Consider the following 19,499-nt stretch of genomic DNA (forward strand, 5'->3'; position numbering starts at 1 on the left):
AAAGGTTTCAGGCCTGAAGAAAAGAGGTGACAAGGTGAGGTGGAGCGGTGTGGACAGTTGATGAAGGAGAGCGGTGGACAACGTGAAAAACCTTCACCGTTCTACTTTTACAAGAATTTATTAAAAATGTGTTTCTTATTCTGTTATTCCTCCTTAACTGTGAGGTCTAAATGTTCAATGTGTTTCACACCGAGTGCTGTGTTTTTATTTTAGTAACTGTGTGGGTGCGGGGGAAGCTCCTCCCTCACTAAAGTGAAGCACACGCAATGTCTGACAGGAAGTTTTGGTTTTGTTATGCTTTTATTTTGAAGTCCACTAACCACGCTTCCTTTTGAGGTCAGCTTCCTTCATCTGAAAGGAATTCCCTAATTATCCACCGTCAGTGGGGTTAACCATTAGATGAGAGTGGGCTGAATCTACAGTTTGATTTGATTCCGTTTGTTTGTATATTATTTAAATGGGGTTTGTTTTGTAGTCAGATGTATGTGGGGCGTGTTAAAATGAGTCCAGTATTTCACTGTATGCGTTTCTTGGTAGTGCATCAGGGAGGATCTCTTAAATTTTATTGGTGGTATGATCGGTAGCTATTTAAGGAGGGTTTTTGGGGGCTGGGATGTTCATGTTGAGATGTTGAACCTTGGTATCTTTAGGGGAAATATATTCAGAGACTGGAAAACAACTAAAGCCTGTTGTGGTTGTTTTTTTCCCCATCATCTGGTCGCCTTTATGTTAACCACGACTGCTACAGTAACTAAATCATTTTTATGCATAAAGATCTTCAACTGTAATTACAAGAGTTACATTTGGCAGTTTTGCTTAACATTTGTGTAACCCTTGATTTGTTGGTAGATTATACAGTATATTTTACCTTTTTATAATGAAGTAAGAAAAGAATCCAAATTCTTTGTAACACTAATAAAACACCTTAAAATCTAATCATAAGTCCTTATTTTGACAAATGTTTAGGGGTGGGGGAAAAAAACTCGATACTGTGTAGTATCGTGATATTTTGTTTGCTAATAATGTATCGATACAGGGACAGCACAAATCGATATTTTGTTACAAAATAAGTTTTTGTGGACTGGAACATGCTCTGACTTCAGAGCATGTTGATCAGCTCCTTTTTCTGAGCAAGAATCCTGACATTCCTTCACTGTCCAAATGTGTTTAACTTTTTTTTTTGGCAGGAATAAATGTGACAGTTTACTTATTTTAATTTAAGACATGTTTTATTTTAATTAAGTTTAAAACTTTTTTATTTAATGTAAAATTATATATATTTTTAATTTACTTTCAAATTCTTCAGTTGCTGAATGGGCTGCATAGTTTTCATAAATTGCATAGTTCAGAATAGCTATAATTGTACCAGATGGTTGCATTCATTTAAGTTGGACTAGACTGTAATACAAACCGTTCAGTTTGTCAACAATAAAACTGCCTGAAATGAGAGAAAGACTGAGTGTGAGACTTTGATATTAGATAAAATGAATATTGATAAAGTTTACCTTTATGTACAGAATCTGAATATCGCAAAATATTTTTAAAAAATTGCAATAATATCGTATCGTGCGTTAAGTATTGTGATAATATCGTATCGTGGGATGTATGGTGATTCCCACCTCTACAAATGTTACTAATAATTATAAAAGTCATTATGATAATTAACATGCCACCTTCACCTCCAGCCTGAGTAAGTCCAATGTTAATCATTATTTCTTTTCCTCCATTAGCCTAACCACGTGATTGTTATTTCAACCATCAAGACACAAGTAGGGGTGGGCGAAATAAACGATATACGATAGAAATGATATAAATTTGGCCAACGATAGAGATTTTGACTATATGGCTCTATCGCGATAGCGCATGTTGATGATGTCATCAAGCTGCGCCTGTTTTGGTCGAAAGCATCGCAGCGGCTAAAACCATTATCATCTGCAAATTATGGCGGGCGACAGTCATAGCAAAGACATGAAGCACTTTTGAAATATGAGGAAAGTCAAAAACTGCGCTTCCTCCAAATCCGTACCATTGATTCATTAATGTTGAATTCTCTTGCAGCTGCTCTATTCCCATGTTGTTGCAGTATATTAATAACTAACCTCGAATTGTGGATGAATAATCTCAGTTGTTCTCCTGACTGAAGTTTGCCCCGTGTATAGCATCCTGCTATGCGATTGCATTTGTCCCTGACCACCAGAATCCCTCACGTTAACTTTTAATGAGTGGAAAAAAAGTTGGCGTTCATCCTCCAGCTTCACTGTGCTAATGTTATGCTAACATAGCTGTGTCGCTAGCAATCACGTAGCACAACATTATATACCAGGTAGTCCAACTTCAGTAACCCTGCAAACGCCACTGCTGTTTAGTTTTCTGTCTTCATTTATGTTGGAAGTGGTAGCAGAGCTGTACGTAGGGCTGGGCCATATTATACCGTTCACGTATAATGTTAGGCAACGATAGGAAAATGAAATATCGCGATAGAATATGAGTAAAACGCGCATGCGCAGTGCCTTTGTTTTCATACGCACATGGCCGATTGTTGAGTGAAACAGATGAACCAGAATTGGTTTGTAAAAATGGTGCAACTTCAGTGATGTGGAACTGGTTTGGTGTTTGTCCACAAAGCACATTTTTTTGCAGAACATGCAAGCGGCCGTCGGACTAAGATGCCCTTAAATCTGGGAGTAATCTGGGTCCTAAACTCCATCTTTTTCAGGTCAAACGAACACTGCAGCATCACTAAGAGTTAAAAACTGTCTAAATTCTTTCATCTTTAATAAAACGATCAGCATAGCTGCTTTACCAGGTGTAACTATGAAGTTTAACTTCCAGGCATCCATGAAAACAAAATGTATTACATTTAACGGAGTTAGAAGCTAGCAGGAAGCTAGCGGAAGTTAGCTCGCTAGTTACCTAAGCATGATATTGCATGTTCTGACTGAGAGATTTCTGAAAAAAATCAAACGTACAGCTCTGCTATCACTTCCAACATAAATGAAGACAGGAAACTAAACAGCAGTGACGTTTGTAGGGTTACTGAAGTTGGGCTAGCTGGTATATAATGATGTGCTACGTGACCGCTAGCGACACAGCTATGTTAGCATAACATAAACAGTGAAGCTGGAGGACGAACACTAACACTTTTCCACTTATAAAAGTTAACGTTAAGGTTCCTCATGGTTAGAGACAAATGCAATCGCATGGCAGGATGCTGTAAAAGGACCAATCTTCAGTCAGGAGAACAACTGAGATAATCCATCCACAATACGAGGTTAGTCATTAATATACTGCAACAACATGGGAATAGAGCCGCTGCCAGAGAATTCAACATTAATGAATCAATGGTACAGAAGTGGAGGAAGCAAGAAGAATGAGTTTAATAAAGTTTGATTTATCTGACTGCTTTGTTTCGCTTAATGTGCCTTATAATCCCGTGCACCTTATGGTCCGAAAAATACGTACTGCACACTGCAGTTTAATGTTGCAAAGCACCTCTTTTTAACTTCAGTGGATATTATACATGGTTATGCTCAGTATATGTTAGCCCATTTCTACTGGAAATGCCTTTTGGTTAAACTTTCAGCAAGGAATTTGCATTTGCACTGTTACATTTTTATAAAGCTTTAATGTACATAAAAACCAGCTTCTTGTTTAAGTGAAAATAAATGGAAGGTTGTCTTTTTGCGCTAGTAATGTTGTGGAGTTGTATTTTGTCTCGCATCAATTATATCGTCGGTTATATCGTTATCGCAAATTTTCAAATATATATCGTGATAAATATTTTTGGCCATATCGCCCTGCTCTAGCTGTACGTTTGAATTAGTTTCAAAAATCTCTCAGTCAGAACATGGTATGAAATGTTTAGGTGTAAACTAGCGAGCTAACTTCCTGTTAAATTTAATAAATTCTGTTTTCATGGATGCATGGATGTAAAACTTAATTGTTACACCTGATAAAGCAGCAACGTTGATGATTTAATTAAAGATGAAAGAATTTAGACCGTTTTTAACTCTTAGTGTTTGTTTGACTTTGGGACCTGAAGTGGACGGAGTTTTGGACCCAGATTACTCCGCGAAGCTCCCTCACTACGGCAGCCGTAATGCTCTGACAATCCATCCAGCAGTGCGGCTTACCAAAGTTGTACTAAAACATTTTTTAACAGATTTCTGCTCGCCAAAATCGGTTCGAGGTCAGTAAGCACAACCAGAATTCATACATAAGGCACACTCTCGATTTTTGAGAAAATTAAAGGATTTTAAGTCCTTATAGTGTGGAAAATACGTCATACAGAAGAAAAGAATATATCGCGATATATATAGTTACCGCACATGCTTCAAATTATATCGCGATATGAATTTTAGGCCATATCGCCCAGCCCTAGACACAAGTGTTCCATTAAAAACAAACACTGACATTTTTAATTCCAGGATCTCAGAGTGCAGTCACTGTAAGTGCTTAGCAACTTGTTGCCTACAAGTGCAACAAGGAAGGAATGTGTCTCTTTAATTTCTTCTCTTCTACTCCAACAATCATAACAGACTAAACCTTTTTAAACAGCACAGTTGAACAACCTGCAATACTCATCAGTTTTTAGAGTTCTTACCTTACAGCTAATATAAAGTTATTTTTCTGCCTTTAACTTCCTCCAGCACGTCTAATGGCACTGAAAGATCTTAGGGGATTGGCTCAACCGTCTTATAAACTTTAGGGATCTCAATTACTATATTATTACAGTTTCTTCACTTTACAACACAAAGCACCTCGAGGAAACTGTTGTAATTTGGTGCTGTGTAAATAAGACCGAACTGAACTGAGTGACAACGGTGCACACTTGACACCGTCTCATCAAAGAATCGTCGCCCTGATGAAATTCACACCCTGTCTGGTTTCACAGCACTGCACACCTGACCAGTCGCTGCATAGAGAGCGGGGTTGTTGAATTGTTTTACAAAGTTAGCGTACAGCTGAGCTCTCATTGAAATGCTTCGCCTCTGACGGCACGGCAGAGTTAGAATGGCAAGTAACAAACGTGCCCTCCACGCTGAATGAAATCACCAAACTACTGACAGCTAATTTTTGTTAGCTGTCAGCAGTTATAGAGCTAGGGCTTAACATGTTCTTGTAGTTATAATGTACTGTGAAAACTCAAAGGGTGGATTTGAAGTTGTACAACTCCAGATATGTCAGAAACTTTCTGTGAAAAGTCTTGTTCTGCTCCTGTTAATGAGATGTCAGACAGTGACAAAGGTTTTACATTCACACCACCATGCTTTTTGCACAATCTGCCAGTAAAGTAGACAAAATAGAAAGCAGAGCCGTGGACAGCGGCTGCACACAGACAGTATGAAGTCCTAAAATTACTGTGGTGACGTATGAAAGTGACCGTGAAACAAATTTTCATTTTTCCTAAAAACTTTTATATTAACATGCGAAATGATATTTTTCATTTATCCAACAATATTTTCAGTGAATTTTATTGTGGTTGAGTAAGAAGTTTTTACTCACTTGTAACACATTGGTAAATTATTATTAAACTTCTTACCATTTATGCATCAGAAAATGTTCAATCAACAACATTTCATAGTTTTGAGAGATATTTGCAACCTGGAATTAAAACAAACACTCTGAATATCACTAAGTCTTGCTGTTTGTTTCCATTGCATCGTTGCCTGGCTGTTTTTGTGCTTTTACCATACTGCATCATTATTATAGAGCTCATCAAATGTCAAATCTAAAAACGGAGAACTGGTTTCTTTCATCCAATCAAAAGTTGGTAGTTTAAGTGTTTATGAGGGGTCCTTGTTTATACAAATGAAGTACTGACCCTAAGTGCTGTGATACATGACCTTAAAAGTTTGGGGGAGGTTGATTTTAAGGGCCGAGGTTAACTCTGCTGAACTCTGGTTATTATCCACACTTCAGTATGAACAAAACAAGAAGAGCCAAGCACGTATAGACACGAGGCTACGTTATGACAAAGAAACTGGAATAACTTTGTGACACGAAAAACTGCAGTTAGATTTAAAGTTCATTCCTCTAAATAAAATGTGATTAAAACATAGAAAAAAATAGTTTAATGCAGGAACAATCTTCCTCACCTTGAATATGCGAAAACACAAGCTTACAGAAAGTATTCAAGAGGATGTTATTCTGGGCTGCTAGTCAAGAATAACATTTATTAGTTACAATGTATCTGACACAATGGGTGGCACTCAGGGTACAGAGAAGACGTGTATACATACACTACGATCATTATATATACAAATTGTAAAACATTGTTCTCCGGGCTCAGTTTTTTGCTGCAATCTTTCCTTCAAGAGTAATTCAGAAATAGAAGGTACAGGTTTTTATCCTGCTCACAGAACAGTGGCACTCTACTTTCACCAACACCTTTCCCCAGCAACTGACACCAACTGCTGACAGAAAAATATCCGAGTCAAATCGCTGACAGCTTCCAGTGCTTCCCAGAACGATCTGCTGAGTTTCTACACTTTTCCTAAGACGGTTGCTTCACACAACTGGTTGCCAACAAACTCCTGAATGAGAACTTTAGTTTCCAGATCCGATCTCATTATCCTCTGCTGGGCCATTGTGGAAACACCCTGGCAACTTGCTAATCAGCGCCTGTGTCAATGCCAGGATTGTTTACGGGGGAATGGAATCTCCTCTGGGAATGTCACAGCATCCTCAGAGGACTGAGAGTGTGCAGCGAGCTTGGAGCAAGATGCTTTATCCACACTAAGAACAAGAGAGCCTGCGGCCCCATGTATTTGTGGGACAGGGCCCAAGGACAGCAGTGTATGCATATTGCATCATTAATGAACATACAGAAAGGAATAATAATGGACACAGCCCCGCACAGTGCGTCAGTATCTGTGCCTGGGGTCAGAGGCCACGTCTGGCTTTGTGTTTGTGCGTGGCTGTCGAGGACTGAGACAAACAAGGAGACCTTTCAGGGTGAAGGAGGTTTCACGTACTCGGGAAGACAACAAAAGAAAGCAGCTGGTTGCATAACAGGAGGACGAGGACAGTCAGTGTCCTTTGAGTTTTGGTTCGTTTCTTTAACTATTGTGTCTCAAACCAGACGGCACTGCATACAGGTCGACTTTGTTTAAGACTTGATCGTTTTAACATGCATTTACTGTTTGGATAAACTTCACATTGCTTTACCATTTCCTTTCTGTATACAATACGTGATGAAAACCTTTCAAAATAAGATTTAGCCAAGGTATTTTTCAGACCATAAGGTGCACTGGATTATTAGGCGAAACAAGCAGTCAGATAAGTCAAACTTCTACTCAACTCATTCTTCTTCCTTCCTCCACTTCCGTACCATTGATTCATTAATGTTTAATTCTCTGGCAGCGGCTCTATTCCCATGTTGTTGCAGTATATTAATGACTAACCTCATATTGTGGATGGATTATCTCAGTTGTTCTCCTGGCTGAAGTTTGGTCCATTTACAGCATCCTGCCATGCGATTGCATTTGTCTCTAACCATCGGGAAGTTAGCATTCATCCTCCAGCTTCGCTGTGTTTATGTTATGCTAACATAGCTGTGTCGCTAGCGATCATGTAGCACATCATTATATCCGGTCATTAAGTGATGACGTGAGGAATCCTACTTCCAGGCCTAAAGTAGTCTGCGTTTAATATGGCTTTTATGTTGTTAACATGTTTAATGTTTTGTATTTTCTTCTATTTGATCTCAAAAAGCTCCTAAAACAGTCAGTGATCACTGTTGACCTCCCTCGGCTTTTATTACCGCTAATCATTTATTTAAGCTCAGTTTTTAAAACCTTACGATGTAACTACAGCCCAGCCCATGCAGCAGTATATGAATGACTAACCTCATATTGTGGATGGATTATCTCAGTTGTTCTCCTGGCTGAAATTTGGTCCTTTTACAGCATCCTGCCATGCGATTACATTTGTTCCTGACCACCGAGAACACTCACATTAACTTTTATCGAGTGGGAAAAAAGTTAGCTTGCTTATATTATGCTAACATAGCTGTGTCGCTAGCGGTCACGTAGCACATCATTATATACCAGCTAGCCCAACTTCAGTAACCCTACAAACGTCACTGCTGTTTAGTTTTCTGTCTTCATTTATGCTGGAAGTGACAGCAGAGCTGTACGTTTTAATTTGTTTCCAAAACCCCGCAGTCAGGACATGCTATATTGTATTTAGATAGAAGCTAGCGAGCTAACTTCCTGCTAACTTCTAACTCAATTGAATTTCATAAATTCTGTTTTCATGGATGCCTGGATGTTAAATTTAATTGTTACACCTGGTAAAGCAGCAAAGCTGATCATTTTATTAAAGATGAAAGAATTTAGACAGTTTTTAACTCTCAGTGATGCTGCAGTGTTTGTTTGTTTTTGGGACCTGAAGTGGGCGGAGTGTAGGACCCAAATTACTCCGAGTCCGTGAGGCTCCTGACTATGGTAGTCGTAATGCTCCAACAATCCATCAAGCGGTGCGGCTTCGTAGCTCACCAATAGTCGTACTAAAACATTTTTGACAGATTCTTGAGCGCCGTGTAGCACATAAAATCGGTTCAAGGTCAGTTAGCACAACCAGAATACAAACATAAGGCTTATAAGGAAGATTATAAGGTGCACCGTCGATTTTTGAGAAAATTAAAGGATTTTAAGTGCGCCTTATAGTGCAGAAAATACGGTACATAAAAGACACTGAATTTATTTTTATTTACTCCTAATAGAACCTTAAAAAAATCATGATACAAGTGCTACGTCATACTGCACAGCGCTATAAGAATGTGATTGAAGATATTTGGGATAGTCTGACAATCCACCTGTAAAATGGCTGGTACAGCCATCTCACCCACCATGATACCTGGTGTGACATAACAGAGTGCTTCACCAACAAACACGCAGTAAATAAAAAAAGCTGACGACACAGTTTCATTAAGATCTTATTTAAAACAGAAACTAACTGAAACACCACAGTTCCAAGTCATGTTTGGTTTGGAGAGCAATTACTTATCTAGTATTTCATCTTGGTCATGTGAACAGTCTTGTTATAAAAAATGACACAAAGCCGAAACAGTTCTGAAGCCTGACATTTCACCATTTCACAAAGGACTAATCCAACCCCTCCTCATCCTAATACGGCCTGATAAAAAGCTTAGGAATTCATCAACAAACAACTCCCTGTGACACCAAACTGAAATGAGACCGTTTGCAGTAATAACCAAGAAAAACGCATCCCAGAGTGGAAGAGCTTCACTTGAAGAGGGTTACACAGAAATAACTGTGGTATATTCATGGAGTCTATAGATAGCTTTGTCTGAATAAAACCTAAGAGTCATTTGATGAGTAACATATGAGCTCTTCCTTTTTTGGGGGTATGGCTGTAGATTTTCTCATGAGCTTGAATCTGGCTTTAATTCTGTCAGCTGTGAACACAACACTTATTCAAGCTACAATGATAACATTGCTGTACAGGAATCCTGTTCCAAATCTCAATATCACAGCTATCATTCCAAAAGTGAAGTAAAACAATTCATTGAATAGAGCAAAACCCAAATCTTTAACCCTAAATTACTCATAAATGATGACATGATTTACTATGACTATCCCACTTCTGCCGTGTCATAATGACCCTATGACATGAAAACTATGCATCCACCCATGCTTTTTGACAGCTGCACTTTATTGCAAAAGAATGACACCAGACTCATTGCATGGTGAGATTTGCATGCCTAAGTTACAAGCAAGCCTCTGTCCACTCTGTTTCCACACTGTGTGTACATTTCAGCCAATCGCTATTGGATATTAAAACTGTTGTCTTAACGCTGAATACCTGTGCAGGCTCACTAAACTGATCCAGAACTATTCTATAAAACCAGACTTAATATGTTAATTTCCAGCTCCATATTGTTATTCTTTAACTCTTCTAGAGTAGTTTTTGCACAGTCACAGCTCAATAATTATAACATTTATCTTTTAAAGGGTGCAGCAAACAAAAGCAACACCGCTTCCTACTGGGTTCAGTTAACAACAGTCCTGTGACGTGATGAAAGAAGAAAGTGATGCAGGGTTGTCTTTTTTGTTGTCAGTTGTAAATAAATAAAATAGAAGTACAAAAAAAATCTATACTAAACTTCTTTAGTTATGGTCCACTTATGCCACAAGATAAAGGAATAGATCTGGCTTTTTTTTTTTTTAAAGCCACAAGAAGAGCAGTGCTGTCTCAATGAAAGGGCAGCGAGAGTCATATTTGGATCAGATGTGCGACTTGACCACAAAACCGAAGTACGACACAGCTATTCAGCCATCTCTCTACACTTTGTACTGCTGGAAAAGAGTTGGCTGAGGGAAAGGTTCATGACCAGGGAGTTCGTAACAAGTTGGTTACTTTAATCAGGCAACTTATCTTTCTGGCCTGGTGTCTTTTACAATAACGCAATTTGTGACGTCACTGTCTGTTCATTTTTTTGTCGTACAGAGAAAGAGTCTGGGACATTAAAGTCTTGCGTTTTGCAGATGAACGGTTAAATATACACTGTTGATGATGGCAACACTTCAAATGATTTTAAAAAATGATTTTTAGTATTACTGCCGTCGTGGAAACATCCTTTTCATAGTGTTTGCAGTGAATGCTTCCCTGCTTCTTTGTTGGACTTTAAATAGCCAAAAATATCTCCACCCTGACAAATTTCTCAGACTCGTCGTTTCACCAATGCGCTCGTGTTTTTTGAGCCTTCAACTGTGTCCAGTTCGTGTTTGGTAACACTGTTGCTTAAGTTTCCATTAACATTTCCTACTCCTAATATTCTGATGTGTACTGCTGTCAGGTGATGTGCCAAAAACTGATTTCCAGTATTTGCCAAACAAACCAAAAATAAATGATTGTTTGCATTTAAACTGTTGTAAATTACTTGTTAGCCTATAATCTGTCACGCATAACTCATTTTGAGCTAGCAAGAATATTTCTGTTAGAATCGGCATACATTTTTCAGCCAAGTGACTTTTATATATCCTTCAATTGTCCAGGTAAAAACTGGCCACTGAAATTCAAATGTGTTTTAGGAGGATAGGATATTTTAGGAGGCCAGAACTGGACTGATTACAATGTAGAACACAGAGCAGGTGCAATAACGCAGAGTCATAAGGATAGCTGCACAACAGGGCAATTCTTTAATGTAAAAATACAAGTCCTTCATAAATCCTGTTCGCTACATCCCAAGTATCAATAACCAATGATATTCTATATTTAAAAAACAAAAACTACAGCTACTCCTCCTACACTCTGCATCAACCTAACTAACATGTCTAATTCTGTTCTAACCAAATGACTGTCGAGATGCAGCACTACTCATCATCACGAACCTTTTCTATTCTTTCATAACATAGATGGAACTAATTCTATCTATGTCTCATATTTCTGTTAAACACAAGTTTGTTCCCAACAATTTACATTATTTTATCACAGCTACATGTCCCAACACTGTCACCAAGTGTTTGCTTATAGAGGGTCACCTGGTTGTTGTCATTTTCTTTGTATTATTGCAGGGTCTTTACATTACTAGATTTTTTAAAAATGAATTGAACAGAACATGTATATAATAAAGAAAAAGGTTAGTCAACCTTACAATGGGTTTATTTGGTCAGCTGCTCCTGCAGTAAAAGGAAATTGACTGCAGCTGAGGGTAAAGTTGCAAAAATGTAAGGAGCCACCGTGAGACAAGTGGGGTTATTTCTTGATATAAAAGATACTGAACTAGAGCAAAGGGTTAGACCAGAAAAGACATCAAGCACTGACATGCTGGAAATGCCAGTCGTCACCGAAATGTATTTAAGAACTCAGTGTTTGTTCTCATAAATACACACCGAGGGGGGGGGGAAATGGAACTGCTGCAGTCATGTTTTCGCTGCACTGAACCGTGACCCTGACAGCAAAATACTTAACAAACCATAGCTTGTAAACTGTTTCAGCCCAATCACGGTGCAGGCTCAAACGTGATAGGTTTCACAGGCATGCTGCTCCCACTAATCATCCATGCAAACTGAGAAATGTTGCACAAGGGAGACAATTACAAAACAAAATCTTCCCCAGAAACTTAACTCCAAGTGCCCTTCAGCAAGGCATTTAGTTCCTGAATGTGGCAGCGATGTACAGCTGTGATGAATGAGATGATGTTATGTGTACAGTCCTCTGTGTTTTAAGTTGGTTTGCCTGATTTTAAAAAAAAGGGAGCGAAGGCTTCAATACATGTCTGATTAAACTGTAATCTAATACAAGGCATGAAGCATCAGAAGACCATGGGAACTGTGGATCAAATAACATGTGAGGGAATAGGAAGCTTTCAGACACTCCCATATGGATGACATCTAATTTAAGATTCAACATTTGAAACGAAATCATTTTAAAAGAGAATACCAAATGCAAAGAAACAGGGCCAACTCCTTCTTACTGATATATAATAAACATCCAAAAAGAGATTGCAATGAACTGCAGTACTGTACGGTAGTAAACGTGAAATATCAGATATATCTCTATACAAAAAAAGAGCAGTTTAATGTTAGCATACACAAACAGACACAGGTCCAGGTGAATGTGGCATCACCTGGTTCAGAAAACGCCACACAGTCTGTGTTTAATCCAACTCTCATACCGGTGAAAGTGATTAACTCTTTTTAAGTTCGGAAATTGTAGAGCCGAACAGAACAAAATATCACAAATACACCCGAAATTCTCTTGTTCTTAACATCCTGAGCGTGGAGCACACAATTAAAGCAAAGCGCTGTTAATCTGCCCCTTTTTCCAACTAGATTTTCAATATAATTTGCACAACTAGGGGGACTTAGCAACTCCACGCAAGCCTCGCTTAGCTGGCGAGACATTATTCGCGCTGTGCCCGAATCCCCCCTTCAGACACCACCATCGCCACCGTCTCATCAGCACTGCGGCTCTAAATAACGTTATCTAGAGGGGTAAAAAGGCGAGCAAAGCACGTAGTGCGAGCATGTAGCATGAATGTACTAAAAGTACCTGGTTTTGTGGTTGTGGTCTGCGGTCCCTGACCACCGCTGACTGGCTGGCGAGGGGATCTTAGCTCTCGCCGTCTACGTCTGGAGCTTCACCGCTGTTAAATTCCCTCCTCATCGCAGCTTAACCGGACACACTCATACACGTCAGACACTAAGTATTTGGAGGATATCATTGAGCGAGTCCCCGGCCTCGAGGAGAGCGCGCCAGTGGTCGTGATCACAGTTAGTTGGGTTAACACTAAACAAAAAAAGACTCCCCCGGGACAGCAAGGCGCACGAGCCCTTTCAGTCTGTCACTTACTGTTTCTCCTCTGGAGGGAAAAAACGATCACCGCTATCTTCCTCACAGTTTTCATTCCCGCTGGAAGCCCGAGTATGGTCAATTCCCCATTCCCTCCAGTCACAGGACGGTATTTCCAGAAGAAAACTTGTACAAAAAGAAACCCTCTCCTCCGCGTGCACACCTCGGAGTGGAGCGATACTGGCTGGAGCGGAGGAGCGGCGCTTTCTCTGTGCTGCCTTCACCGGCTGTCGGAAATGTCCAACCCCAAAGCATGAGAAAATAGGACACAGGATTCGCCGTCATACTCGGTGATGGTGTAAGGATGACACTATAGCTTAGCTGATAAGTGTTTCGGTGGTTGAATAAACCTGCAGCACCATATTAAAAGAATCGATATTCCAATATAAACCTCGTTCAGACTTTTAAAATGCCACATAACCAGGCAGACACCAATACGTCTATTCAATATATCCAGAATGCTCCGTGTCTGTGTCTGAATTAACCGAACAAAAGCCTGTCAGTGAGATGAATATTATCTTTGTGCTCGAATAAGCATCCTAACAAGTCAGACAGGGGTCATGTCACATAAATAGTATTGTTCCCAACTGTAATGGTCAACATCCTTTGGTTCCCATGTGCCAGTCTGATTCCATATTATGGCACCTAGAAGGCTCTAAAAAAGGAGCCATACCCAAGTAACAGAGGACGGCCACATAGATGTGGAAACATGCCCATAAGAGGAGACTTTTATTAGCTACAGGAAGCCGATTCAGCATCTACATGTCTGTCTTTTATATTTGCCAGTAAAAAAAAAGTTGTTCTCAAATACAACAATGCCTCAGTACTCTTGTCTTCTGTTACTCCAAAATCATGACAGAGAACTATATTTCACATTACTATTGAATCTTCTGTGATATATTTAATTTTCTCCGGCACACACAAACGCATAGGAGAGAGAATATAAAAGTATTTCATAACATGCAAATTTGTACCACAAGGTGGACTGCATGCACTGAGTCAATGTAACTGCCATTTAACCAGGCAAATCCTCGAGAACGTGTTCTTAATTACAGTGGTGGCAGGGGAAAAGACAAAACCTCTCGAGGAAATATGGGTGGAGAAAATTCTACGTTTTAAAGATGAGCGCTGCATACATCTGAAAACGTTTCAGCTGATGAAACACTGCCTCCGGTTACGAAGCTCTTAGTTAACACTTTCAGAGGATGATCAATAGTCCTGAAAATTATTAATATGAGCCTTTCTTCCAGAGGTCCTGCTGGAGGTTTCTTCCTGTTGAAGGGGAGGTTTTCCTTCCAGCTGTTACTGAGTACTTGCTCGGGGGGGTCGTCGTCTGATTGGTGGGGTTTTTCTGTGAAGCACTTTTAGGCGACTGTTGTTATGATTCGGCACTATAGAAATAAAATTGAATGTATTAGAAAGAAAAAAGTGGCACAAAGTGTTACATTTGGAGTCCTTCGTGAATCTTCCTGAAACACATATTCTATTCAAGTCCAAGGATTTATAAATTACAATTAAAATAACTGATCGTTTATGTGAGCAAGTGATGCATACATATTTTCTTAGGTTATCCCAACCTAAAAACACAAAAGCAGCTCGTTCTCAAAGAGGACTGTGACTGTGAGGAATGTGAAGTGTGAAAACAACACAACGCCAGAAAAGCTCACTGCATTATATTCATAATACGTTGGGTTGCTACCGCCCTGATTTTACTCTACACAAATAAAGACTTTGCTACCGTAGCCACCTGCAGAAAAGGCCCAGACTGGTGAATAAAAAAATAAAGAGAATACAGCGAGGTGCCTGATACTGCAAATAAATGGAAATGCAATGATCACACTTTTTGAACGGTTATTCAGCACTTTGACTGAGTACTCACATGGGTGGGCAGCTTTTAACTTTGCTCAGTATTTCTTCCACAGTTGCTCAGTGTGTGTTTTTTTTCAGCCATGATGCAAAAGCAGGAAGTCCAGATGATCAGATTGAACAGTTTATTTCAAGAGAGCTCAAAGAAAGAGAAAGGTCTTGTGTAATAGATGTACAAAGTAAGATGGATATGGGCCATTTCAGACACACACACACACACACACACACACACACACACACACACACACACACACACACACACACACACACACACAACAGTATAGATATTGTGAAAAGGAAGTGTGATCTTCTGAGAGTACTTTGCTTCCCAGCAGAAGAGAATTCAGAAACTCGAGCAGAACAGGCTACACCAGAAGTTGCTTTTGACCAGTGTTTCACCAAAGCATCCAGTCACTCACACATCAAAATGCCTGTCTTGGAACGTCCACTGACATAAAGCAAATTAGTCATATTTGGTGTCAGTGGTTCGACAGATGTGTGGGTCTAGTAGGAAAGATTTACATACTTTTTATTAATCTGTCTCTCTTCCACAGCATGTCTTTTATCCTGTCTTTCTTCTCCCACCCCAACCAGTCGCAGATGGCCCCGCCCCTCCCTGAGCATGGTTCTGCCGGATGTTTCTTCCTGTTAAAAGGGAGTTTTTCCTTCCCACTGTCGCCAAAGTGCTTGCTAATCGGGGGTCATATGATTGTTGGGTTTTTCTCTGTATGTATTATTGTAGGGTCTACCTTACAATATAAAGCATCTTGAAGTAACTGTTGTTGTGATTTGATGCTGTATAAATAAAACGGAATTGAATTGAATTTACAGGGATGGGATATATAGTTTAAAGAATAAACTTCAGCTGTACTTGTGAAGAACAGTTAGACAGGCTGACAAATCAGGCCTATTTCCTATGGAAAGATGGAGGGTGATTATAAAAACCTTGTCACTGCAGAGAGCTACTAAAAGAGGATCAAAGTAAGGAAGAAGGAACCTAAACCTGGACACCCAGTCTCACCTGCTTGCTCTCGACAGATGATCCCAGGCCAGTTTTAGTTCGCTTTTCACCTGGCAGGCTTCGATGACAGACTGTCTCAGCCTGAGGATAAAAGCCAAACACCTTCCTGTCAGTTCTGTCAGCCCGAAGAAACGTCCAGCAGTGAAGCAAATGACCTGAAGCCACCAGTCAAACAGCAGTCTGGACAAGGACTCCAGCGCATCCACATTCGTGACTCCAGTCTCTGTAGCACAAGATGTACTGACTTTGCATACATTACACAGATGACTCACACATTTTGTGGCTTTTAATGACTCAGCCATTAGGTGCACAGCAAACCTATCCACTCTCCCGAGGAGCACAGTGACACCGTTACAATACACATGTGAAGGTTATGCACACGTATAAATTAAGCCACTCATATGTTATAATGACAGAAGTCATACCTTTCATTTCAGCACATGACATGTGTACCGTACATCTGAGAGCGAAACTGAAGAATGACTTGCACAGCTTCAGAATTCAAGGCCAAAACTACCCACACTCAGTGGCCCTTTATATATAATAAAATGTGTTATATAAATAAAAATGCCATTACCAATGTAAAGGTATCTGAATCTGTGTATAAATGATGTAGCTGAGTATTTGAAATGTAAAAAAAGTTTATAGTATGATTTAAATCACTACGTTGAAAAAGAACTGTGACTGAAACTACAGAACTATCTGTATTATTAGTAATAATTTTATTATTATTATCATTATAGTTATAGTTTTTACATCACCAATTTTTACAACTATCTGGCAAAAAGCTGTTTATAGACACAAGTTTGGAATGTTGATTCTTGGAGGACGTTCACTTTGTAGCGAATCACAGATATGATGCAAAACTGTTTTATTTTATAGCTGAAGATTCTGGTTTTGTGAAACAAAAAAAAAGTAACCTCCTCAAGTTTTTATAATGGCCTGAGTTATGTGAGCCATGGATTCACTATTGAATGATTGTATTCTTCATCAAGCTGGTTCCAGCTTTGCCAAAAGGAACCTTGTCATAGAGCTTTGTTTTTCATTTCCAGAATTAGTTTTCAGTCAGAGTGAGATCTGGACTGTTTTTCCAGCTGATATTCCTTTTCCAGAGAAAAACTTTGACACTATTTTCTCACCAGTACTTTCTTCTATACTTTAAGTGCTTTCTAACTAACATCCACACACATTCATACTCTGATGGATGCATCTAAGAGCAACTTGGGGTTAGAATCTTGCCCAAGGACATTTGGCATGCAGACTAGGGGGAGCCAGGGATTGAACCAGCAACCTGCTCTACCTCCTGAGCCACAGCCTCAGGCTACTTATATCCAGAACTGGCAGTCATCTGTCTCGTGAACATGGCTTCAAATTCTCATAATGTTCACACTTATTGAATATTCCATTATTCAAAAAGTGTAATAATCCTGCATGAAGTTTTCTGTGACCCAGGAACCGTCAGGTCACAGGACCATTGCTCTGCATTCATTTAGTAAAATTTATTTTTTTAGCAGCAAGGTTTTCTTTTACATAGGACTCAGTTCTTCTGCACATGAAGAAGGTGCATTCATCATATAATACCATGCCAACAGATCATTCTCCTCGGAAGCTCTTCAGCTGCTGTTAAACTTTCACTTTCAAATGAGTCATTCATTCAAAGTTTTGAGTTTTCTGAAGACTGCAGAAAATCTCAAGACATGAAAGTTTCTGCTTTATTTTTAAAGCAAAAACTGCATTCCAATCTTTCTTCTACAGTCAAATCTTCAAAGACATTACAGAGGTAATGTCTTTGAAGATAAGTATAACACTTGCTGTATTTTAGTACTCGAGGATAAGAAATTGTAATTTTAATGATACTGTTCACCAAGCTGAATATAAGATCTTTTTAATATAAGATGGAGTTGAACCCCCTTTCATGCCCCTGTTTAGAATCTGTGAACCTGCAAACAAAACCAGCATGAAGCCCGTGTTGTTTATTAAGAACAGAATCTTTAACTTGTCGTTCGTATTTCCCACCAAGCATGGCACAACTATTCCTGATATCATCATCATCACCACCTGTGCGTACCATAAAATCAGAACCAAACCTGATTCAATCCTGCCCCCTTGTGACAACACTGAAATACAGAATATCACAGAGCCCAATGTTGATCATTTTTAAACTCCCAGGAAGAGAACCGTTTAAAAACAAAACTGAGTCACAGTAACTAAGAGATGTGTTCACCAGGACGTGTCTCACTCAGAGCGGAGATAATCTACTCACGTAAGAAAAAAGTGCATCGAAAACATTAGGCGTGTTTCTCAGTTATTTAATCCCTTTGATTTCAAAGAATAATTGGAATATAAAATGATTAAAATCAACATTTATAAACAAGATAAAATATGACAGGAATATAAACAGAAGGTGGGGGCTGCATTTACATTGTGCATTTATATTGTACATTTCATCGTTTATTCTGGTTTTACATTCTCGCTGTTGTCAGAGTTCACCAGTACTGATAAAAAGTAGAATCACAGGCCATTCATGAAAAGAGCAGAGCATGAACTGCGTGCCCTGTGAGGCCGAGAAATACTGCAGGAGCTCTTTGAGACTGATCAGGGTGAAGAGTGAGGCCAGAGAAGGGAAAGCTTGCTATCTTTTATCTATCAGGAGACCAGGAGGTACTGGTCTCCTGCTTGTCTTGATACATGGAGGTGCTCATTTAAGCTTAGAACAATTCCGATATTTTTATTTATTCATTTCCTTCAGCACAAAATGTGTGTTTTTGAAAACATTAGAAACTTGCCAGCATGTTTCTGTCAATTTAAATGTCTTTGAAATCTCCCCACCTCTCAACTCTCTCCTGCACTTTGAAGGTGACAAACCACCGTCCTTACAGTCGTATTTATCAGATATTACCAGAGCTTTATTAACTGTTTTTTTTCCCCCTTGCTCAACTTCTATACATGTGAATTAGAACATGTCTTGCTGGCTTAAAGCAACACAATTCAGGCTGCGAGTCTTAATATTTCAACAGTATCTAAAAAGCCATCTGGTGACAGCAATCAAATCACCAGAGCAAAACAGCAGCATGGCGAAAACCCGACCCTACTGCCTAGGAGAGTATGAAACATACATGTTAAGCAGAAGACAGAAGGACAAGAAGATCCAGGGGCTTGCTTCGAGTGCTTCTCATTTTGTACTCATTAGTGTCCTCTCATAGTTTAGAAAAGCAAAGCAAATAATGGCACAAGAACTCCAATAAACTCTGCCTGACCTGCAGTTAAAAAGTAAAAGCAAAAGAACTCA

General features: G+C 39.3%; 1 protein-coding gene across 5 annotated transcripts in view; it reads right to left on the minus strand.

Moving 5' to 3' along the window:
* arhgap32b (Rho GTPase activating protein 32b) overlaps nt 1-13,561 on the minus strand; it is a 119,089-nt gene extending 105,528 nt beyond the window's left edge. For 3 of the 5 annotated variants that reach the window (XM_080306985.1, XM_080306983.1, XM_080306981.1), the window contains exon 1: nt 13,324-13,561. The gene's annotated coding sequence lies outside the window, so the exon portion shown is untranslated. Of the gene's footprint in view, nt 1-13,023; nt 13,043-13,323 lie in introns of those variants that run through there. The other 2 variants (XM_080306982.1, XM_026182996.2) reach the window with 2 other exon arrangements.
* Between the last annotated feature and the right edge of the window lie 5,938 nt (nt 13,562-19,499).

The sequence above is a fragment of the Astatotilapia calliptera genome, chromosome 10 (genome assembly GCF_964374335.1).
Source record: "Astatotilapia calliptera chromosome 10, fAstCal68.1, whole genome shotgun sequence".
Classification (NCBI taxonomy): domain Eukaryota; kingdom Metazoa; phylum Chordata; class Actinopteri; order Cichliformes; family Cichlidae; genus Astatotilapia; species Astatotilapia calliptera.